We start from the raw sequence: 25,664 nt of genomic DNA on the forward strand, positions 1-25,664 counted from the left end.
AGTAAATCAAAATCAGCAGAATAATCACAACAACCAACCACATCAAAAGAGAAGGAAAGGAAAGAGATCCCAATCAAAGAGGTAGATAGAACTCCCACTTTTAGCCTATAGAATGAGATTTCTAAGTTAAAGGTATCCATCCCCTTGACTGAAATCATGAAGAACTACAGTTATAGAGGATAGATTTCTAAAATGTTGAATTTGGACCCAATGTCCGACATGGTAAATGTAGAAGATGATCAGCCTGAAATGATTTTTGGGCCAGCAACGAATGGTGAGTCTCCCGATAGCATTGTGCCACCCTTCTATATCAGTTTATGATTGCATGATTTTGTGTTACACAACGCCATGTTCGATTCCAGAGCTTCTCACAATCTCATGCCCAAGGCTATCATGGATAAGCTTGGTCTGGACATCACCCGGCAATATCATGATCTATATTCATTCGATTCCAGCAGAGTAAGATGTATAGGACTCATCAAAGACTTGGTTGTGAGTTTGGATCAGCTTCCTATGAAAAATGTTCTGATGGATGTGGCGTAGCAGATATTCCTCCAAGGTTTGGCATGCTTCTTTCTAGGTCTTAGGTAGCGAAATCGAAAGGGACACTACAGCTGGATTTCTCCTATGCAACAATCCCAGTGTTTGGAAAAATGAGGAAGTTGTATTGGGAACAAAAGATGAAATATATGATCACAAGCATGGAGAAACCGATAAATCATCCTATTAACTATGTACATACAGATTTAGAGTCTTTTGTTTTGTTTTTAGATAGTTTAATTGAGATAGATAGTCAGATAGTAGAAGCAGACGACATTCCAGAAATAACAGAAAATTTCAGAGAAATCTTGAAGAAAGAAGGACAAGAAAAGCAGCAAAATATTGGGCAATCAGCTGAAAATGATGGACAACAAGCAAACAATGGACAACAAATAGATTTCCAGCACTTGCAAGAAGACGAAGAAGGCTTGTGGACCATGGATTTTGATGGAGCAGTAGGGAATGATGGCGTTGGTATTTGTATTTGGGTACGTAGTCCTTTCTCCGCCCCAAACAAAGTGCCTAGCAGCGTGAGAGTTTGCTCTTACAAGCTGGCCTTTGAATGTTCAAATAATGAAGCTGAGTATGAAGCTCTGATTGTTGGCTTGAAGATTCTTAGAAAGCTGAATGCAAAGATGATTTTGGTATATGGCGACTCCGAGTTGGTGATAAAACAGGTCAGAGGTGAGTATCAAGCAAAAGATCCTAGGATGCGGGCCTATCGTAATGCAGTTTTGGACATCTTGAAGCTATTTTTCGAATACACCTTGACATGTGTGCCATGAATACAAAATAGTATTGCTGATGCTCTTGCCAAGGCAGCGAGCAGCTTGAAGCTCACCATGAACTCTAGCAATAAATTTGAAATCCATGTCAAGCATCGTCCAACCATTCCAGACAATCAGCGACATTGGCAAGTGTTCCAAGATGATGAGGAGACTAAAGATTTTCTACTCAACAAAGGCAAGTTCAAAGAAACCTCAATCGATGTGGAAAATGATGAGGGCAAAGGGAATGGTACAGATGAAATGCAGATCAATCACATGGACTTATTACAACTAAAGAATAACATCATTCCTAAAGGCTTGATACCGCTAGAGGAACTTTTTGATCAGGATGATGTAGCCCGCAAGCCAACATTGCAGTCGACAGAGAAGGGTGTAGAAGAGGTCAACATCGGTACAACTGCCAATCCAAAGTTGGTAAAATTGTCCAAAGCATTACCGCCAAAGATCAAGGACAAATATATCAATTTGATGGCTTCATTTTCCGATGTATTTGCTTGGGATTATTCTGATTTAAAGACCTATGATATGAATATCATTCAGCACACAATACCCATCAAGCCTAATCAAAAACCATTTAGACAAAAGCTAAGAAGGATAAATCCAAAGTTGCTGCCATCTATCGAAAAGGAGGTAAATAGGTTGTACAAGTCAGGTATCACTATGCCCATCAGATTTTCAGATTGGATATCTAACTTAGTACATGTACGCAAGAAGACCAGTGAGATCTGCCTATGCATCAATTTCAGAAATCTAAACAAGGTCTCATTGAAGGACAAATATCCGCTACCCAAGATGGACCATATACTTCAGTGAGTAGTGGGGGCATCTCATACGTCGCTACTTGATGGTTATTCCGGATATAACCAAATTTCTGTCCATGAAGATGATAGGGACAAGACAACATTCACCACTCCATGGGGAACCTTTCACTATGCCAAAATGCCATTTGGTTTAAAGAATGCAGGTGCCACATTTCAGCGGGCAATGGACTTGGCATTTGCGAATGAGAAGGATGTGTTTTTGGTGGTGTACTTGGATGATTTGACGGTGTTTTCAAAGTCTGATGAAGAACACATGCATCACCTAAAAATTGTCTTTCAAAAATGCAGGAAATATGGTCTATCGCTGAATCCAAAGAAGAGCTTGTTTGCCATAGAGGAAGGAAAATTACTTGGGCACATCATCTCAAAGGATGGCATCCATATAGACTTAGCACGTGTGCAAGCAATTCAGCAAATCGATCTGCCCAGGAACAAAAAGGAAATACAATCATTCAATGGTAAGATGAATTTTCTGTGTCGTTTTGTGCCTAATCTTGCAGAACACTTGAAAGAAATGACCAACATGCTTAAGAAGGACAACCAGGTGAAATGGACAGAGGAGGCTGTAAAATCTTTCAACTTGGTCAAATTGGCCCTTTCTTCAGCTCCAGTTCTAGTTAGCCCGGACTACACTCAAGATTTCATATTGTTTTCATTTGCGTATGAGCACACTATGGCAGCGGTATTATTGCAGAAGAGGGATGATCATGAAAGACCCATTGCATTCTTCAGCAGGGCTATAAGGGATGCAGCTTTGAAGTACAACATCATTGAGAAGCAAGCCCTGGCATTGGTAAAGGCATTGAAGGATATCCGAGTGTATATCCTACATTCTCACACTCTGGCCTATGTTCCTAATACTGTTGTAAAAGATGTTTTAGTGCAGAATGATCCGGAAGGGAGAAGAGGCAAATGGATCGCAGCCTTGCTAGAATACGATGTGGAGATAAAGCCTACAAATCTGGTCAAAGGACAGGGTTTGGCGAAGCTGATGGCCGAATCGAACTTACATGCATTAGACATAAATCTAATCGCTGCCATGTCCGATGAGAATGAGGAAGGAACATCAATTCAGGTATCTAAAATCTTTTCTTTGTCCCCATGGTATTCAGATATAATATATGTGCTGAAAAATCTATCACCACCGCTCGGCATGACTAGAAACAAAGCAAGAACACTCAAATTGAAAGCTGCCAAGTTTTGTATTTTGAATTCTGCACTGTATTGGAAAGATCCCGGTGGCATTTTGTTAAATTGTTTGGTGGAAGAGGAGGAAAAGAAAGTCATGGAGGATTTCCACGGAGGAGAATGTGGAGGTCATCTTTTTTGGAAGTCAACAGCGAACAAGATTTTGAGAGCAGGGTACTACTGGCCTACTTTGTTTGCTGATGTGCATAAGATGGTCAAGCATTATCATAAATGTCAGATTTTCGAAGGGAAATAGAAATTAAATCCGTTGCCACTTAAGCCTATTGAAGTGAGCGCTCCCTTCCAGTAGTGGGGGTTGGATTTCATTGGGGAAATTCATCCCGCCTCTTCCGGACAGCATAGGTGGATCCTTACAGCGATGGACTATTTCACAAAATGGATTAAGTAGCCCCTACCAGACAAGCGATGGACATGGTAATCATTTCATTTCTTGAAAATAACATCTTGTCTCGCTTTGGCTGTCCAAACAAATTAATCACTGATAATGCAGTAGCTTTCAAATCGAAAAGGATGGTAGAATTTTGTCATAAATATCATATAATTTTGGGTCATTCAACTGCCTATCATCCGCAAGGAAATGGATTGGCGGAATCTTCGAATAAATCTTTGGTCAACATCATCAAGAAGCTGCTGGAAATAAATAAGAAGAGCTGGAACAAGAGGTTGGTCCATGCGCTTTGGGCAGATCGGATCAGTCAGAAAAAGTCTATTGGTATGTCACCGTTTGAGCTGGTTTATGGAGTGGACACAGTATTTCCCACTTCTCTTGCTTCCCCGGTGGTTAAGCTTCTTTAGGAGGTGGCAGTGAGGAAGATCCCATGCAGAGAAGGCTGAATCAAATGATCCACTTGCAGCAAACAAGAGAAGAAGTTTTCAAAAGCACATCCAAGTTGCAGGAAAAGATAAAGAAAATCTATGACCGAAAATCTAAAGCGGATAAATTTCAGTTGGATGATGTAGTGCTGAAGTGGCATGCTAGGAATGAAGAGAAAGGCAAGCATGAAAAGTTTGAAAATCTATGGAAAGGTCCTTTCAAGTTCGCAGCATATAGGTGTCAGAATGCCTTTCTTCTGAAGGAAATGAACGGGGAAGACTGTCCTGGAGGGCCAATCAATGGTTGGCTGCTCAAGCGGTATCACTATTGATCTATTAACGCTGCTTCCATTGTCATTGTAAATACCATTTTTATTTCAGTTTGGTTTCAGTCTGTAAAGTCAATTTTTGAGTTATTTCAAGGTCAAGTTTGAGTCAATTTCTTGGTTATTCCAGTTGTACAAATAAGTCAGAGTCCTTTTTTGTTTATTAAAATGATGACTCCATAGCCTAATGGACAAAATGCACTATCTAGATCCTTGAGAGATCTACTATTCTTGGCACCTCCAAGGAGCTACCATCCCCCATTGGAGCCAATGTTAGAGTCGGTCTGGTCAGCCCTCCATGAGAGATCAAAACTCTTTGTGTATTTCAATTTTAGGTGTCCCGCTCCATTCACTCAGCTGCATTTCGCTAGGGACATGCCATGATATGATGAAGAAAGTCATGCTAGTCATTTTCCCTCATGTCTGGCCCCTGCTGGGTCAGGTCTTGGTCCATAATCACTGAAATTCATGATAGTCAAGGTCTGGTCATATTACAGGACAAAGTCATCTTTTATATTTGGGTAGGAAATCATCAATGTGGTCTTTGAAAAACATGTCTAGAACAAGCCATACAGGCCAGAGGGAGACCTTATACAGCTATGGTTCTGAAAGCTTCATCATCACCTGAAGAGACATCGACTCTTCTTCAAAATTCTGTTTTGAAGAAAAGTCAAACAAGGTCAACTATGACAAAATTTTCCAAAAAAATCGCCAGTTGACTTTTTCAGATGCAGTCATGGTTTCCATGGCCAAATGCCCAGCCACATAGTCCCCGCAAAGAAATGCCGAAAATCCCATCAGGAGAGCCAAAATTTCAAAGAAAAATGAAAATCAGGGTGCTTAAAAGTCAATGAAAAAAGTGCAAAACACAAACATTAGAAAGTGGGTTTTCAAGGAAGAAAAAATCAAACCAATTTCTCTCAAGCCTATATATATACTTGTTGTGGCCAAAAGCAAAGCCATTGTGCCACTGAAGACTTGGAGAGACATTACAAAAAGTTGGAGAGCGAAATCGTGAAAGTGTGAGTGAGTGAGAGTTGGTTTGGGAAGCGCGGCACATACAACAGGGAGTGCGGCGCACACAGAGGGCATGGCGCACAGGCAGCCTGCCCACCATTCAGCTTTTTCAAGGGCATGATGCACACCCAGTGCGTGGTGCACTAGGCTTGGCGCGCGACGCACACGGCCAGGGGCATAAAAACAGTGCAAATCATTCCAAATCTCGGTGAAGGTTAGCAAATCAAGAGGTAGGCCCTGTTGACACCTCTCCTCTCTCACATTTGTCAATAATTTGGTGTGCATAAGATATTTAAATGGTACCCCAAAAGCACAAGATCGACCATAAAAAAATCATCAAGAAAAATGAGAAATGGGGTTGCAAAAATGTGATGATAAGCACCAAGGTTCTGCTCCCCTCCCCTTGTCCCCTCACTCCTCATCGTTCCCACCTCCATTCCACCATGTTTCCTAAAGAAACCACCCTAAAACTGCCCTAAAGCCCTCTCCCCTATTTTTCAAATAAGTCTGGGAGACTTTACAGTGCGCGGCGCACACACGAGGTGGCGCGGCGCACTCAGGGTGCGTGGTGCATTGGGAGCCCGACCACAACACAAAATCACCACTGGTGCATCGAATACCCAGCGCACAGTGCACTGGGCAGAGCGCGCGATGCACAAACCTATAAGCCCAAAAATTGTACTAAATCACCCAAAATTTTTGTGAATAACCTTCAAGGTTTGAGAGGTAGCCCAACTACCTTCACCATTGGCATTTAAAACTGGAAGAGGTAGCCCAACTCCCTCTGTTTCTAGTTCTGGTGTTCTAATTATTTGAATAGATTGAACCAGTCTGTTATTTGGGTTTGGGTTGGGTTGGGCTAGGAGTTATGGTCTTAAATTAGACTGGGGGTTTTGTTGTAGCGCTGGCAGTGTAGGTTGAGGGAGTGGAATGATTCCTACTGGCTGACTCATCGTTCTTTGCTAGTTTGTCTGCGAGGCATGACTCTGTGAATTAGGAGGGGACCATTGTGTTGGATATGCATTGTTTTGCCAATGTGGTGGAGCATAGGGAAAATTTGGCCAATTAGATTAGCTTGTTTGGTTCAGCCATGGAGAGGATGAAGGAAATGGTTGTTGCGACCAATTTGGGAAGGGAGGTTGATTTTGCCACATTGTATTATATTGCTGAGCATGATATTATGGAGGTTGAAAAGAAGAAGCTGGATCGGGGAACATATCCGATTGTCGTGGCTGCCATTGACGACGCTGGTTAAGTAGGTACACCGATTCTGGTTCTTCTTCCACTTCTTTGTATACATCTTTCAAACCAGGAAGTGAGGGACAAATTTGTGTAGAGTGGTCTTTTGTACAAATGGCACAGACTTGAATTGCATCTAATGGGTACTCTTTGTGTTGTGTTTCTTTCTGCATCTGGGACAAAAGACTGCTAGATTTTTCTCTGCCTCTGCTTGTTTCTGCTTGGCTTGCATAATATCGAGCTGCGTTGTTAGAGTCCCCAATATATTAGTTTTGAAATTTTCTAATAAATTTCCAATTTCTACTCGAGTTACTCCTTCTGCAAAGATCTTGTTGTCCCTTGTAATCCTGTCATGTTCTATTGGTTTTAGTCTGGTGCTACCTCGTGAACTCCTGATACATAAATCAATAATGTCAGCAAAATTTTCTTGATAAATATCTCATTTTACCATTATGTTTAGTGTTTCAATCCATTGTTCCCTCATACCTTTAATTATTGTTGTTTTTAATACATTATCAGGTAAGGGTAATGATGCAAAAGGAGATCTTTGAATATTATACTAAAAATGTTCAACATACTATTCTAATGTTTCATTACGTCTAGCTACCATTTGAAATATTTCATCTTTTAACTATCTGGACCTATAATAATCCTGATATTTCTTTAGAAAATCTTCTTTCATTTGATCCCAGTTATTTATAACACCTCCACCCAACCCCATAAACCATCATCAAGCAGCCCCTTTCAATGTAGAGCAAATTAATTTCAGCTTTTGGGGATCGGTGGTATAGTCATATCCTCTGCACAACACATCAAATAAAAATAAAAATGCATCTGGATCTTCTGATGTATACCATGGAATGTAGGGATACGCTGGAGAGGAATGGCCTTCATAGGTGCATTAGCTGCAGTATCTACAATGGGATATTGTAGTGTAGAGATCTGGGTTTTTGGCTGATTCTGGGCCATTTGGTCAAATATGTGCCAATAACCTTCTAGGATGTCTAGGAGGGTATTCCTAGGCTGGCTAATAGGAATGGCCTTAACAACACTTCCTTGATCTGGGATAATGAGAGTTCCAAGCTGAATTAATGTTTGGGGGGATTCTTCATTTTGAATGATCTTTACAGCACTTCCCTTATCTGGGCTACTTAATCGCTGAATTATCCCAAGAGGAGATTTTGGCTCTTCAGTTTCCCCTGTTTCTACTCTTTCCTGACAGAGATTACTAAAGTTCCCTTCTTGCAATGATTTTGGACTAGAATTTTCAATTTCTTGAAAATCTTGCCCCTCAGTTTGGCTATGCACCTTAGAAAAGGCTACAGATGGTGATCCTGTGGCCTGAGGGGAACTAGTAGGTTGTCTAGAAGCAACTTTTCTGGGTCCTACTGAACGCTGAGATTCTATTTTCTTAAGGATTTTGTCTATAAAGGTTGATCGACCAAGGGTCACCGGCCGCTTAGCTTTTTCAGGTTTGGATAGTGGTTTAGGATTCTTTTCAAGTTGATTTTGCTTAGTCATGCACACAAATCAAATGCTACTTTCTACCCAAAACAACAACAAATCTACAGGAAAGTGAGTAGGGGAGCAGGGTTGTTACATGCTTCGTACGCAGGTTCTTACCTTCCATTTTTAAAACCCAATTCTCTCCTAGCAGGTACTTACACTACTCTGAAAAGAAACAAATGGCTACACTCTTCCCCAGAAATGACGCCAAAATGTCGAGCAGTGAAAAGGGTCTTTTTCACCTCTATTTACCCTACATTAATTGTCAATCCAGGTATGATTTGTTATCTCAAAGAGTGTACTTAGTCTGAGGCAATCATTTGTTAGAGTAATGCTAGTATTATAGTGCGTTAAATACAAGAGTAAACGGATGCTTTCAATAAAATCTACTTTCAAAAAGAAACTTAACACTAAATCATTCACTCAGAAAACTACAACAACTTATTAGTCAAGGGTACAGTAAGAATAACTCGTCCCTTTGGAAACTGATGTAATTGAGAAGCAATTTAAAGGAAAAGATCATCAACCTGGGAATTGGACAACAACTGTCAGTGTTCACTATAGTTTTAGATTGTTCTCGGCACGTCAAAGCAATGATAATTGAAATGACAGGAAATGAAACAATGACTGATCTATTTAACTCAATTGAACAACAAAGCTTTAATCTACGAAAATGAAGCAATAATTGCAATCCTCACTCAGAATTGATTTGAACAGCAAACGAAAATGGGACAACACACTAACGGATGCTATGAAATATTGAACAACGACTTGAACCGAATGTAAATGCACGACAAACCAAATCAAATATTACATGAAACACTTTACTGTTGAAGGAATAGTAATTTGAGGTTCGACATAACAATTATTAATCATGTTTGTGAAGAAACAACAATTGCGATCACGGTGGAACAACAGTGCCAAGGAACAGTAATCACATTTGGAAGTAAACCGTAGATAAATGGAAAATAATACCGATTTATAAATACACAGCACTATTACTCTGTAATCGAATAGTAACGGTAATTTGTAAGGAACAACAATGCTATACAGTAATATCAGATTGTTAAAGGAACAACAATAGGATATAACTTCAGAATGAGTAGTATAACATTCTTGTGCAGAGAATAACCTTACTATTTAAATAAGAACGAAATATAACAGAGCTAAGATATGAAATAATAAGGAACGAAAGATTACTGAACAAAGTAGATAAGAGAAATCAAACCACACACGACTTGGAATCGAGAATTAATGGTACAGGAAGCAAGTGATCCACTAGGGCCGGGCCCTTAGCCTCCAGGGATGCACTTCTTACGATTACTCCAAAATCAAAGTTAGAGCAACAACAAAGTTTATATATTAAGCATCAAAACAGAGTTACAGTAATCATTCTTTTAGAGAGAGTCGATGATCAAAGTTTCAATTACAATAGTGAATTTCATAAAAACAACAATAGTCCGACCCTTGGGCTAGAAATGTTGTCCCTTCTTATAGCAGCCAAGTGGAGATATCAACTTAGAAAATCATTAAGGTTGCAATCCCTTAAGATCAAGATATCTTGCGCCGATTTGGTATCTCCTCTTCCTTTTCCTGGCTTGTACGCTCCAGTCTAGATTTCCTTGTTTGGATGCGGTTCCCTGTCAAAGGGACAACAGTTGATTGTGTCTTGTCGCTTCCTTTAAAATGGCTTTTTTCTGTTTTCCTCTTTTTCTGCATAGAAAAGGGTAATTATTAGTCATCTTACATTGCACAAAAATCTTCTAAATTTTATCATAATATTTCACCATATACCTATTTCATAATGTAAAGAAGTTATGAATTTAAAGAAAGGATGACAAACTAAGTGGTAATTTACATACCTTCTCTAGTGCTCAACAAGGGTGCGGTTGTAGTGCAGCACCCATAGCATGTTGAGCAGACCTACCTTGTCCACTCCTCTAAGCCACCTTCATGGCTCCAATGCGGTCATTCCAATGGTTGGGTCAGTAATGCGGCACATCAGCTACTTGGTCGCCATGTGTGGGAACTTCTCATGGTTAGTCAAGTCCCAGTCTTCGAGTTTTAGCAGAGGAACCCGTGCTAAGCATTGTCCTTCAAAAACAATTTCATCCGGTAGCAAAGGGGTTTGTAAGGGGACCTTGCTCTCGTCAATATCCTTCGGTACTTTGTCTTACCCTTGCGTGGATGGACGTACTCAGGCAACCGAGTGATAGGGTCAGCACCCTGAGCTTCAACTTCCTCCATGTCTATCCCCACATCCTCATCATCCATCGGGATGTCTTCGATTTCTTCCTCCTCCGGCTCCAAATTGATGGCTTTGCCATTTTCCTGTGTAGTGAGCTTATCCTTCAGTGGGTTTCTTCTCAGCGATGCACACACTGGTATTGCAAGTTGGTTGCCCTTCTTATCCTTCGTGCTCTCCTTGGTTTGGGTTAGCTTTGGTCTCGGCGTCCTTGGTGATTTGGGGATTTCCACTAATACTTTGGAAACCTATGGAGCAGCTACTTCTAGCTCGCTAACCACTTCTGGCATATCCTCTTCAATCGTCACTGCTTCGATGTTTATGGCTATGGCAGGTGTCGACATAATGCTCATCAACAATGTTCATGATATCTCTGGTAAGTTCTCAAACACTGGACTCGCTATGAGAGCCTCGAAGAATTCTCGATTCATGTGCGGCTGAGAGCTCAACAACTCAATTCTCAAAATGCTAAGTGTTTTTTTTTGGATAGCCACCTGTCATTTATAGGGAATTTTGAATTCAAATCCAACCATTGCCCCCAAATTCGGTTCATTAGTGCTAGATTGGTAGCATATTTTCAAGGATCTGACCCATAAATTTTGTCTTAAATGTCGGCCGCCCACTCCATTTGGCCGCATTTCTATAGTCAAATCATGAATAATGACTTTAACGGTCACTTTCTGGGTAACTTACGCGATTTCTCCCTGGGTAGCACAGCTACCTTTGTGTTGCCGTGAACCATGTGACACTTCCTTGCTTCACACAATCATCCAAACGTGCAACTCCCCAACCTAGGTAGTGTAGTTTATAGTCCCGCACCTCCTTAGTTTCATGGAGCACTAAGACTATGCTACCTTCATATAGTCACATTGCCAGGCCACCAGTGTATGGCTTCAATCAACTGCCATTCTCCTTTCCTAGGAAGGGATCTCCATTCAATTTGACTAGATGTACTGCTCCTCTGTCAGTAATCTCCTTAATGACATAGGGCCCTAACTAGCGCATTCTGAATTTCGCTGGAAATTTATCAAACTTGATGTCATATAACAAAACCAATTCATTTACCTTAAAGGTGCACAACTTAATGTGTCGATCATTCCATGATTTTTTGCATTGATTTTGGACCTGTTGGTGAAATCCAGCTAAAAATATTTCATCGTTAAGCTCAGCCAGCTGCATAAGCCTCTCTTCTAGGGCTTTGTGATCCTTTATACCCGTGAGTGCCACTATGCACAGACTAGGCACAATGTATTCCATGGGAATCACTGTTCAACACCATATAAAAGCCCAAAGAGTGTTTGTCCAGTCAACTTCTTGCATGTCGTCCGATATGCCAATAGTACTGCGGATATGCGTAGGTCCCAATCACTTTGCTAAGCATTGCAAACCTTGGTCAATGCGTTCTCCAAAACTTTATTAAATGCTTCCACCATCCTATTAGCCTGTGGATGATAAGGCATGATCTTCTGGTGATATACCTGAAATTCCTCCATCAACGCACTGATCGTTTCATTCAGAAAGTGCGTACCATGATCACTCATCAAAATATTTCGACACCTGAATCGCATCAGTACATACTCAAAGAGGAATTTTGCAGCAGTTGTGCATGTGCAATCCTTCACAGGCTCTACCTCTGTCCATCGAGTCAAATACTCCGTCACGATGATAAAGTACCTCACAGTTCTTTGACACACATCACATGCTTTGCAGTAAGCTTTTGAATCCTGATGGAGGGTTGGCCACCACAACCTTGAACGTAGAATCTTCTACATGGTCACTCTCCCTATGTAATGTCCACCCGCGGCACCCCCATGAGTGTCCACGAGGATACTGCTCCTTTCAAACTCTAGTACATATCGTCGCAATATCTCATCCGACCCCATCTTTTACAGATGCCCAGGAATGACAGAAAAATCTACGTGTGCACCACTAATTCCTTCTTCTATTGGATGGTGTATCCTTCCAGGGCAGTTCCTATTGTTAAGAAGTGTATGATATCTTCAAAATGACAATCCACAACGTGCACTGTAAATAGTTGTGTGTCAGGCAATCCCTCCTCCAAGTTAGTTGGCTATTCCCCTATTTTGATGCACGACAGATGGCCTGGTACCATGTTCAGTCGTCTAAGCTTCATAACAAATTCAAAATCATACTCCTCGAACAATAACAACCACCTGTAGATTATCCCCCCCAACACAGGCTTATTGAACATGTATTTCAGGGCGAAATGATCCCTATACATCTTAAAATGGCCACCCAGCAAGTAGTGTCTAAACTTCTGGAGTGCATATACCATGGCTAATCCTTCGCACTCAGTGGTGGAATAGTTCTTCTCCACCTTGGATAGCCTTCTTCGTATGACCATCCTCTGCCAGTCTTTGTTAGTACCACTCCAAGCGCTATACATGACGTGTCGACATGTACATGAAACTGCTTATTCCAATTCGGGAAGACTAAAATTGGCGTGGTGACCATCTTTTCTTTCAATACATCCAACTTTTCTTACAGTCCTCGTTCCAGTAGAATGTGACATCCTTTTCCAACGACTTCTTCATAGGCATGGTGGTCTGGGCATAGCCCTTGATAAACATCCTATAATATCCACTATGCCCTAGGGTAGCACGCAACTATTTCAAACTCCACAGTGCTTCTATGTTAAGTATCACCGCGATCTTGGTAGAATATACCATCAGTCCCTGTCTACATACCACATGACCCAGCAGGGTCCCAAAAGGGACAAAAAATAGGCACTTCTTCATATTGAGAGTGATCTGGTATCTTTGACAGGTATCCAGGATCAGCCGCAAGCTTTCCACATAGCACTTCACCAGCCCAAACACAGTCCAGTCATCAAATTATACTTCCAGGAACTTGTGAATAAATTCCCTGAATGCAACAATGACTGTGCGCAAGAAAATTACAGGCACATTCTTCAATCCGAAAGGCATTACAATGTATTGAAAACAACCCTACTCAGTCGCGAAGGTCGTCTTTCTCCTATCCTCTGACGCGATTTTGATCTAATGGTACCCAGAGAACCCATCAGTGAAGGAATATGCTTCCTAGCCACCTACATTGTCCAACACTTCATCAGTGAATAGAGTCGGCAAAGGATCATGTACACAAGCGTCATTCAACTTCCTGAGATCTACGCAGATCCTTATTTCATCCTTCTACTTCTTTTCCTGTACCACCATTGGGCTTAGCCAATCAGATTCTGCTATCGGCTCAATGATGCATGCCACAAGCATCTTGTCTAGCTCTAAGCAGACATTCTCCTTATACTTCAAATTGAGACGGTAAGGTCTTTTCTTCACCAGTTTCATGTCAGGCTTTAATGTGATATTCATAACACCCAGGTCTCCGATTATCCACTTTAGATCCATAAAATTGGTAGGGAACAAATCCTGGTATTTGCGGAGTAATTTAGTGACCTTATCCATCATCATGTTGTGTTGGGTCCCTATAATACTAGTGATTACCCCATTACTATTGTATTTATACCCGTTATTTATATTGTTGTGCCCCTATTACCCCCATATTGTTATTTCTGTGCCCCATAGAATCCCTCTATTGTTATTTTTGTGGCTTTATATTATTATTGTTAGGTCGGCTGGATTATATTGTGACTCCTTAGACTCCTATATATAGAAAGGAGGTTTTGTCATTTGAATCATCCAAGAATTGTTCATTTATGTAATGTAAAGGAGGTTGCCCCCTCGAAGAGGCTGAATTCTAAGGCGTTGATCTATCTTTTCTATCTTTTCTTGAGCTGGTTTCATAACATTTGGTATCAGAGCTTTGGATTCTAGGGTTTCGCTGCTCCAAACAGGTCATCGTGGCATTTTTGCTATAATGTTTTTTTCTGTGACGTTTCAGAAGTCGCAAAAAAAACCCATTTGAGAAGAAATCGCGCTGAACCTTGGGTCCGAATTTTAGAGCTTTTCACGCGATATTTTCGGAGATATGATCTGAGGAAGTTGGTCTTTTTGCAGACTCCTGAATTACATTCAAAACAGGTGACCTGGGGAAAATCGTCATAACTTTCTCTCTGGGAATCAGATTGAAATTTTGTAAGAAGGTACAGAAAGAGGACGGACTGTAGTTTCTTGTATATCTTTTTCAGAACCAAATATCGAAAATTGTACACGTGGCACTTCATACAAGTTTGCTCTTCTGGAAAGGTCTATAATCAAGTCATCTTGGGAGATTGTGCATAACTCTTCTTGGAGAATCCAATTTGGATCAGACTAGTGGCATTGGAAAGAGGACACAGAGAGCTACTACAGGTCACAAATTCAGAACTAGATGATTGGAAAGTACAGAGATACATCAGAGGCAATATCGAGCTCCTACAAAGTGAAAAAAGGTGTGTAGATTTTTTTAAATTTTTGCTTAAGCTTGGTTTGAAAATTTATTTTGAAGGAATTCAAAGGGCATAGTAGAGCATTATTATCGGTAACTGATGCCCCGAGGAAAGAAAATGCAAACACCTAGTAAGGAACCTGAAAGCTCTAGCATGACTCATGAAGAAGAGGAAGAAATGCTACATGATATATCAAAATTACAAGAACAAGTGCAACAAATGTCACGCTCACAAAAGTTAACAGATGCTAAGATAAATGGCGTGGAAGCTAAGATAAATGGCGTGGAAGCTAAGATGAATGGCATGGAAGCTAAGATGGACAATTTGAAGATAGATTTGAACACAAATTTGAAGACAGGCATGGAAGATTTGAAGATAGATTTGACAAATTTTCTACAAGAAATACTTACTAATGGTGAAAAGGTAGTAAAGGAAACTCATGATGAGAACAAAAGAAATGTTAATCATGATTCCATAGACGCTAATGTTGGATCGAAGAATCACCATATTCCAAAAATCGATATGAGGAAGTTTGATGGCAAGGATCCCGCCACATGGATATTACAGATGGAGCAATTCTTCGATCTCAATAATGTGCAAAACACACAAAAGGTACGTATGGCAACTGTATATTTGGAACCAAATCAGTTTGTATGGTATCAATGGCTTTGTTCTCGTAAACAATTTATCACTTGGGCAATTTTTACGGAAGAATTGATAGCACATTATGAGGATACAAAAAGCAACACTTTTTTTAGCCAATTGATAAGTCTCAAACAAAAGGGTTCAATAATGGAGCACATTGAGGAGTTCCAAAAATTGAACATAAGGGTAAAAGATATTCCAGAGGAGCATAGGATTGATGTGTTCATAGGGTCTTTAAAGGATAATATCCAACATGATGTTCGCCTTTGGGAACCTGATTCATTAGAGAAGGCATTCAGGTTAGCAAGAAAAATGGAAAGCAAAATTATGGCAACTAGGAAGCATACCACTCACAACTATAAAGACGGAAGTGTTGTTGCCCATAGTCTTCCACAACCTACAAGGTTGACACCACAACAATTGGAAGAAAAAAGAGCAAAAGGGCTTTGTTACAATTGTGATAGCAAATACACAAAAGGTCATAAGTGTGCTGAGAAGAAATTATTCTACATAGATTGTGAAGAGGAAGAAGAAAAGGAGCAAGAAAGGTCAAAAGAAGAGGATATATTCCAGGAACAAAGCCTAGATGAAGAACAAATAAATCCGACCATATCTTGTAATGCATTGGCGGGAATTACCACTCCTCAAACCATCAAGATAGAAGGACAAATCAAGAAGAAAAAGGTAATAGTGTTGATTGATTCAGGAAGCACCCACAATTTTATTCATTGTAGGGTAGCAAAAGAATTGAATTGCTTCCTATATCCAGCACCAGAGTGTCAAGTGATGATTGCAAATGGAGGAACAATAAATTGCTCTGGAAAGTGCCATAATATCAAGCTATCCATGGGAGAATATGTATTGACTAGCCCAATGCTTTCCATTCCAATGGGAGGTGCTGATGTTGTACTAGGAGTCCAATGGCTACAATCCTTGGGTACAATAGCTTTTAATTTTCAAGAACTTTTCATCAAATTTTCTACGGAAGGAAAGGAAGTTGAATTAAGGGGTATTGCAGGGAAACCAGGAAAGATAATCAGCTCTAATGGCATGACAAAGCTTCTAAAAAAGGAGCAAAGAGGTGTAATTGCACAATTATGTTCGCTAGATGTTTCCACATTGGAATCATCTATTTCTCCAGATCTCCAAAAAGTCCTGGACAATCATTCCAAGGTATTTGAGACTCCCAAAGGTCTCCCACCTATGCGTGATCATGATCATGCTATTCATCTGATTCCAGGAAGTGTTCCTCCAAACATCAGGCCGTACAGATATCCCTATGTCCAAAAAAGTGAAATTGAACGTATGGTTGCAGAAATGCTAGAGGCTGGTATAATTCAACCGAGTCAAAGTTCTTTCTCAGCTCCAGTAGTATTGGTGCACAAGAAGGATGGATCATGGCGCATGTGTCCGGATTATAGGGAGCTCAACAAGCTCACTATTAAAGATAAGTTCCCCATTCCTGTCATTGATGAATTACTGGATGAATTGCATGGATCAATTTACTTCACCAAGTTGGATCTTCGTTCGGGATATCATCAAATCAGAATGAAGATTGAAGACATTCCGAAAACGACATTTAGAACTCATGAGGGTCATTATGAATTTTTGGTCATGCCTTTTGGCCTTACCAATGCACCTTCAACATTTCAAGGTTTGATGAATTCAATTTTCAAACCATTCCTTAGAAAATTTGTGTTAGTATTTTTTGATGATATACTAATCTACAGCAAGTCTTGGAAGGATCATGTTGAACATGTTGACAGGGTGCTACAACTATTGGAGGAGAAACAATTATATGCAAAAAGATCCAAATGTTTCTTTGGAGTCCAGGAGGTGGAATATTTGGGTCATATTGTATCTCATGAAGGAGTTAAGGTAGACCCTAGCAAAATTAAAGCCATTAAGGAATGGAAAATCCCCACATCCATAAAGCATCTGCGAGGATTTCTTGGGTTGACAGGGTATTATCGCAAGTTTGTTAAGAATTATGGGAGAATAGCAGCACCTCTAACAACATTATTGAAGAAAGATTCATTTTCATGGACTCCGGAAGCAACAAAGGCCTTTGAACATCTTAAAGAGGCAATGTGCCAAGCACCGGTCTTAGCTACACCGGACTTCACAAAAACCTTTATTGTGGAATGTGATGCTTCAGGAAATGGAATTGGTGCTGTTCTAATGCAAGATGAAAGACCCATTGCTTTTGAAAGTCGTCCAATCAAGGGAAAGTTTTTAAGCAAAGCTATTTATGAGAAGGAAATGTTGGCAATACTCCATGCACTTAAGAAATGGCGACCCTACCTAATGGGAAGACACTTCAAGGTAAAAACGGATCATGATAGCCTTAAATACTTTTTAGAACAAAGATTATCCTCTGAAGAGCAACAAAAGTGGGTCACAAAGATGTTGGGTTATGACTTTGAAATCATCTACAAAAAAGGGAAGCAAAATGTGGTGGCAGATGCACTCTCAAGAAAGGATGAGGATGTGGAAGCATTGTTGTGTGCCATTTCTATTATCCAACCAGATTGGATAAACGAAGCAAGGGAGGAATGGAAGAATGACGAAGAAGTGTGGGCACTTATTCGAAAGCTACAACAAGATTCCAGTACTTCTGATACATTTAGCTGGCAAAATGATTCGTTATGGTACAAAGATCGCTTATACCTCTGTAAGAATTCCCAGCTAAAACAAAAGATTCTTATGGAATTGCACACTTCTCCCTTAGGAGGGCACTCAGGATTTTTAAAAACTTACCACAGGGTTAAGAAGGAATTTTTTTGGGATGGCCTTAAATCAGATATTCAAAAGTTTGTGGCGGAATGTTTGGTTTGCCAACAAAATAAAGTTGAAACAATTAAGACACCGGGTCTATTACAACCTTTATCCATTCCAAGCCAACGTTGGGAGGAGGTTTCAATGGATTTTATCACAGGTTTACCCAAGTCTGAGGGAAAGAGTGTCATCATGGTGGTAGTTGACAGACTTACCAAGTATGCACACTTTTGTGCATTATCACATCCATTTAAAGCCAGTACAGTTTCTACTGCATTTATGGAAACAGTTCAAAAGCTACATGGAAACCAAAGATTATTGTAAGTGACAGAGATCCCATTTTCACTGGAAATTTTTGGACAAAATTATTTTCTTGTCTTGGTACTCAGTTAGCTCATAGCTCATCTTATCATCCTCAATCTGATGGGCAAACTGAGATAGTAAACAAATGTTTGGAAGGATATCTTCGTTGCTTTGTATCTGATAAACAGACACAATGGGTCAAATGGTTGCCTCTGGCTGAATGGTGGTATAACACTTCCTTCCATACAGCAACAAAAATGACCCCATTTATGGCACTTTATGGGTATCAACCACCATCCATCACATCATATTTAAGAGAAAATTCTAAGGTTCAGGCAGTGGAACATCACATCGAACATCAACAACAAGTCCTCCAACTCTTAAAGGATAACCTCGTGTTGGCACAAAATAGAATGAAACAACAGGCAGATCAACATCGCAGTGAAAGAAGTTTTGATGTAGGTGATTGGGTATTCCTACGGCTACAACCATATAAGCAAATGTCCCTAAAGCAAGCTAAGAAGGATAATAAATTATCACCAAAGTATTATGGTCCGTACAAGGTGTTGCAAAAGATTGGTACTATGGCATACAAATTGGAGCTTCCTGCAGCTTCTCGATTGCACCCAGTTTTCCATGTTTCATGTTTAAAGAAGGTTATAGGCGACAAGCTCCCAATTCAAACAATATTGCCAGAACTTGACGAGGAAGGAAAAATTATATTGGAACCGGAAGCAGTCACAGAAACAAGAACTCGACAGCTACGAAATCGATCAATTTCAGAGTATCTTATCAAGTGGAAGAACTTATCTGCTGAAGATTCAACATGGGAGGATGAGAATTTTATGCAGAAGTATCCAAACTACTCAAGCGTTGAGGACAACACTTTTTTGAAGGAGAGGGGCATGTTGGGTCCCTATAATACTAGTGATTACCCCATTACTATTGTAGTTATACCCCTTATTTATATTGTTGTGCCCCTATTACCCCCATATTGTTATTTCTGTGCCCCATAGAATCCCTCTATTGTTATTTTTGTGGCTTTATATTATTATTGTTAGGTCGGCTGGATTATATTGTGACTCCTTAGACTCCTATATATAGAAAGGAGGTTTTGTCATTTGATCATCCAAGAATTGTTCATTTATGTAATGTAAAGGAGGTTTCCCCCTCGAAGAGGCTGAATTCTAAGGCGTTGATCTATCTTTTCTATCTTTTCTTGAGCTGGTTTCATAACATGTTGTCCCAATAATCTCCAATCTTCGTGAATTTGGGAGCTGCCTCCCTACCAATATTTACCTGTTTCATTCTTAGTGGTGCAGTTATATCAGGATTCTCAATATGAGGTCCTTCAACCTTGCGGTGAACTTCTATTTCAGGGATGTTAATCTTTCATGGATCCTCATCTTCTTCTTCAGCAGTCACATTATAGCATTCCAATGTGTAACTCAGTTGAGTAGTCCAATTGGGTGGAATCAGGCCAAAGGATACTATGGTATCCTAAATATTGTTGCTTTCACTTCTTGTAGTGCTTCATCAATACAGTCAAACGTGTCTTCAAAGCTGAATTTCATTATGCATCCTTCAAGTAGAATATCCCATTCACCTGTACCATGGCAAAGTTCAGCTTCCAAGTACTAGTTCATCGGGATGACATCTAGGGTGTGACAGAACAAGTGCACCCATTCAGGTTGGGGCTTCGCTCCATAAGCCTCAGCCCATTTGGCTAAGTGCATGCATGGATCATCCTTCCCATCATATTTATTTGTCATTCGTAACTTTGGCTTCCCAAAGCATGTTCTCATCATTGTTATAGGGAAAAGTGTCTATATAGAACTGCTCTATCCCACTAAGGTGTGACAGCTACCTTAGAAGGAAACAGAGAAAAGCTACTTTCATTTTTCCTTTATGAATTATAGATAGAGAGGAACAGAAAGACCAACCTCTGTCTTGCGCTAATCTCCTAATTTGATTCCCCTCTTCTTTGATAGTCTTTAGCTACCTACTCCCTTGCATGTCGAGCTTCACAAAGTACCTATAAGATCACAGAAGCATAGCACTAGACAAAGATGTAAATTGACCATACAAATGTAGCAAGCATCAATGATACAAGAAAATGGAGGAAAACTTGAATAGCTTTTATTGATAAACAAGAAAGAGCCAAGAGAAGTTACAACCAGTTGTTCTAACCCAGCATCAACCTCCCAGCAAAGAAGCCCCTCTTCACCTCAAACAAAGCTTAGATCACCCAACAATCTGATGTTTGTCTCAAGAAACCAACAACAATTCCTTACAATATGCAAAATTCCAGCCTCTGGATCTCTGGGATGAGGGATCCATATATAGATATCTGTAATGGAGATGAGTCAGCTCATGATTTGATTAGTGTATTCCCTCTGATAGTTCTTGCTTCCACTTGGAGATTGATGATCTCTTACTCATCCTTGGTCGAATTCAGTGAGGCAAGTGTCACAGGAGAAGATTCTGGAAGCTTCCATTGCCTCTCCACCTTGCGGAATGACACTGCCATTTGTCATTTCTCGCCCATCACACCCCACAGAAGGGATTTTTGAAATGAAACACACCCAAACAATGTATTTAGGTGAGATGCAATGCACTTGGCTAGTGGAGCAGTTGAAATGATCCTGTTTTGACCAATTTTGAGCAGTTTTTCATGGAGAACTTCTGGGAGAAGCTGTAATCTGTTCACCTTGTTCCTTTAGGGGTTAGAACAACACTTTTACGGACTTAGGAGCCCTTGGTTTATGGACATTTCATGCTTGGGGTTGTAGGGCCCAAAAATGTCTATAACAGTTGCCCCCTAAAGCATGAGGTTGTTAATCTTTTGATGTCGCATGAAATGCTTTATTATGAGGATCCGAAGTTCTTTCAATGCTGGGAGGAGACTTGTAATAAGATACAATACAATACATTATCTTCATAATATTTTCATGATCTAGCTGAGGCGGGCATTCCCATTCTCAGCTTTATAAATTCATTTTCATGTACATAGGACAGACAATCATCTGATTGTAGACTGATGATACTGATAGAGCCATCATCCTTTTGGTTGGATGATTATCTGTGCGACAATGATGTACATTTGATGTCTTTATTTCCCTGAATATATATCGCAGCCCGGATGGATGAAACTAGATCCGGGGTCTTCAATCTCGTTCAATCTTCACTCGAAGTACAAGTCGATCCATGTGAAATCTGTTCTGGAGTCGAACATGGAAAGACATCGCCTGGTTACCAGCCAATGATGTAAGCTGTTAACAGGCGCGAGAGGAATCACCGATAATGATAATGACCCTTAAGGTACTGCAGTACAATTCACGTGGTGTGAATAAAGGACTTGGCGTCGAACACCACACAAAATCTTTCGGTCGAAGGCCATTGATGTAAACCTATCGCCAGAAGTGAGAAACTTGCCATTGAGGCATGCAAGCTTCAAAGTACTGAATGGGGTGTTCCTAGATCAACTTCTTGGATAATGAGCTAATGTCGACAAGAAGCGATCCGTCATAGGAGTGCCTTAATGAATCCCACATCAATGACACGGAATGGAGCAAATGACTTTAATGGAGGTGAAAACGATCTGGTGATATAAGGTTCAGGGTGGCGGTCATGAAAGAATGGAGTATAAATGTATGGTAGTGGGTGAGACATAGGTGAATTCCCTGAATGACTTCTCCTGAACATATCGGCGACACTGATGTGATGGATTGGTAGCATTAACCCCAAATGTGGATGGTATGATGGGACCATGGTGATGTGACCGGTGAATGAAACAACCCAACCCAACTCGGACACGGAGTGGAAGTGTCATGTTCAAGAGCGACTTGCTACCAACAAAGTTTCTTCAAGTTTTCTTCCCAATTTTTCCCCAGTCATTGCTAACCAGTACCTCTTTATTTTTGTCAAGCTTGAGGAGGATAGCATATGCTTGTTCTATAATCTACCCTTCGGGCAAACCCATCACTATGTTTTAACGAGCCTAGCGATAGTGAAACTCGTTCTCGTCTATAGACAAGTTTGTCGCTATTACACTTTTTAACGAGTTTAACGACAAAGATAACTCGGTCCTTTTCAATTTTAGAGAGTCTGAAAAGGGACGTAAAGGTAACTCCAAAATTCCTTTTTCGTCATCTAATCCCCTAAGTCCGAAAAAGTATAAAATAATACAGAAGGGATGAATTTTCGATACTTTTAATGAGCCAAACAAAACAAGCGCTCGATATTTTTGTGTAATAATCCCTCAGGTCCAAAAAGATTAAAATTTAGAGGAGGGATAGCACTTCCTGTCCCTTTAACGAGCTGGAGAGGCCAATGGCTCGGCAATCTTTTCATATTTTACGAGTCAGTTGAAAAGAGCTTAAAGGAGACTCATCTTTTGAGGAATGAGTGATGAAATGGGTAGCAGCTGATTCCAGGTAAGGTTTGGAATTTTCCAATCACGGCAGTGTTACAAGGATGGCTAGTGAAATCACTCTTCGCAGTTGTTCCTCAAAATGGGTAAACAATCAAAGGGGGGTGAATGATCGGCCAATGCAAAAGTGGAGGTGACGGCGCAAACACGACCAAGGCTTTAATGGCTGAAGTACTACATTCACGATGGTTATTTACCAGGGAATAGTTCATTTTTTAACGAGCTTAAACGTGGGGGGAAACATTTGCTCATGGCTTATGTTTATTTTTTAACGAGCTTGAACTATGTGCTAAAACTGCTCGATGCAGGTTTATTTTTTAACGAGCTTGAACCTTGCGGTAACATTGCTCGATTAATCCAGTCGTGTGATAAGAATGTCTCATATAAAAATGGAAATTTTTAGAGTTTTGCCCCACATCCTTTCTTTATGCAAGTTAGGAAATGACCAATCCTACGAGTTTAAAGGGTTAGAGGACCTACAAATTTAAAAAAAAAAAATAGTCGTTCTTCGCTTGCACTCCAAAAGGTTTGCATGCCCCCAGGTATAAAACAGAGTTTCAAGGCTACCCCTTCTTTATTCCGTTAAAACATTTGTTTTACCGAGAGAGGCCTACCTCTTACAAGTTACCCAAAGATTGTTTTATTCACAGCGCAAACAAAACACTTCTTCGGCGATGTTTACCGAAATAGACAAAGGGGAGTGAAGGAGGCTACTCCACTCACGTAACTTTGACAAGAGAATCTTATTCTAGAATAACCCCCTCTTCCAATCACGGACGGGAGTACAGACTAGTCATATTCTCTCGCGGAAACCTACCCTATACCAAAAGTTTTCCTGCTGAAGCAAACCAGGGTGCATGCCCCCTGGGTTTCAGTCATGTCCCCCCGAATCACTCGCACTCATCGAGTGGACGGACTGGGGATTGAGACATTTCTTGCATGAAAATACCATTTAGGGATGGTATATGACTATTTTCTCTGTATGATCTGGGAAATGAAAGCTGGTCTACGAGCTTGACCACTCTTCCTTCGTGTGGAAAACACATTACTCTAAAGAGTGAGGAGACAATTGCTCCCATGCAATAAATATAGTCTCGTCCAAGGAGTAGTTGTAATCCAGGGGTCCTTGGACTACCATTACGTTCATGTAAATGGTTTTCCCTCTCAATGTTATGGGCACATTGGGAAGGATCCCTAACGGTCGACTGGTTCCTTTATCAAAACCTGTTAGATTTCTCATCTCAGGCAAAAGCGATGGCGAACCAAGCGCTTTCCAAGCAGTTGAGGAAAGGATACTCACAGAAGCCCCCTCATCTATGATGGTACCAGCCATAACCATTCTATATATTTGAACAATGATTCGAAATGGTACACTAGCTGGTAAACGGGGTCTGCCTAGTTGATTCTAGTCGAAGGAGACAACTAGGTTGCTTGGAGGTGGGACTGAATAGACGGTCGGGTACGACTCTGACGAACTTCCTTCATGCGATAAAGGAACGGGAAAATTGCCCTCATGTTCATTGGAGTCTATGCTTATGAAAAGAATTTGGACAGTGTCATCCTTGTTCTCTTCAGTGACTGTATCATCTGAAGATGGAACCTCTGAAGGCAAGACCAGGTCAACTGCCGCCTCGACCTTTTGACTTTCGTCTGGTATGGGTTCAGATGGTTTATCTTCAATGATAGATGCTTCAGCCGACCACTTGAGTGGGCCAACCGGATTTTCAACCAGTGACGGACTCGGCAAGAGTTTTTTATATCCAGGAGGAAGTCGTAACGGTGAAATCGGACGATCATCCAAAACTTTTTTAGCTTCATCTAAGAAGGGACAACGGTGGACGGCATGATCGCCTTCGCACAGTTTACAAGGAAATCTATACTTTCCTTTTTGTCCTGGGGCTTCACTTTCACTAGTTGACAGTGTATTTTCAACATGGCCATTAGAGGTTGACGACACCGGGTTGTGAAAACGAGGAGACCAGTCCCTAAAGATCCGAGGGATGCAAGGAAAATCTCTGTGATAGTGGTCTCCTTTTCAAATGACACATGGCGATTTAGGCCTGGTCGGTGTAGTGTGTGGATTTTCGCTAGACGACACTCGTTTGCCCCCATTTGCTTTTGGCTCCTTCTTCTTCTTCTCTTTCTTCTTCTTTTCCTTTTTCTTCTCAAGTACTTGACTTTTGGCTTTACCAGCTGCATCAAGCGAAGAGGAAGGAGGAGAGGAAGAATTAGAGGAAGTAGAAGGTTGGTGGGTAACTCTGGACTCGTCTAGTTTCTGATTCGATTGTTCAGGAATTGTGGTGTTCTGAACGACAGAGGTTGAGAAGAGCCATACAGGCAAACCAATTGTCAGTCCTGGAAGCGACAACGTGGCCATATGGGGTGCACCAACATCTCCGCAAGAGGAGAAGGGACTAGGATTTCCTCCAAGGGGAATTCCTTGGTTGTTGGATTCCATTTTCTCAACCCAAGATCAACGTAGGAAAGGGTAATGAATATTCCATTTAAAATAAATTTTAGACGCTTTGACACAACTTGTTTTTTCAATTTTTAAGAGTCGAGAAAATAAAAAAGATGACTCTAGTCTCCTTTGATTTTTAATGAGCCTAAAGTGACAAGTTCTCAGATGGACCTTT

The sequence above is a fragment of the Pinus tabuliformis genome, chromosome J (genome assembly GCF_031772625.1).
Source record: "Pinus tabuliformis cultivar Carrire ecotype Pingquan chromosome J, CPIR1, whole genome shotgun sequence".
Lineage (NCBI taxonomy): Eukaryota > Viridiplantae > Streptophyta > Pinopsida > Pinales > Pinaceae > Pinus > Pinus tabuliformis.